Raw genomic sequence first — 315 nt, 5'->3', positions numbered from 1 at the left:
TCGACCGGAGGAACCTCAGGGCTACCCTGCGACATTCAGAGCATCCCGCTCTAACGCAGGGTCCAATTTTGTCAGACATCACTGCTACAGTTTTTTATTTTATGTATTTTGTTCATGTTTTTATTACTTTATATTGGTATCTTAAAAGTTGAATAAAAGGCTTTGATTATACTTTCTAACTCTCATTTTCTCACAAGTGTAGCCTACAAAGTGTGCAGAGGAACTGTTTCCCCCTGCCGTGGTTTTAAATTAATATTTAACTGAGGTAAAACACTTTGGACTCCTTGGATTTTAATTCCCCCCCCCCCCCCCCCC

General features: G+C 41.0%; 1 protein-coding gene across 1 annotated transcript in view; it reads left to right on the top strand.

The window, feature by feature from the left end:
* Positions 1-171, top strand: part of gtf3c4 (general transcription factor IIIC, polypeptide 4) — a gene marked incomplete in the record, with an annotated part of 8,254 nt that extends 8,083 nt beyond the window's left edge. The window contains 1 exon segment of the mRNA XM_035668505.1: positions 1-171.
* Positions 172-315: the final 144 nt, after the last annotated feature.

Source organism: Morone saxatilis, unplaced genomic scaffold (assembly GCF_004916995.1).
Source record: "Morone saxatilis isolate NCDOM2014 unplaced genomic scaffold, NCSU_SB_2.0 Contig21, whole genome shotgun sequence".
Classification (NCBI taxonomy): domain Eukaryota; kingdom Metazoa; phylum Chordata; class Actinopteri; family Moronidae; genus Morone; species Morone saxatilis.
This window is presented reverse-complemented; position numbering and strand designations above follow the sequence as displayed.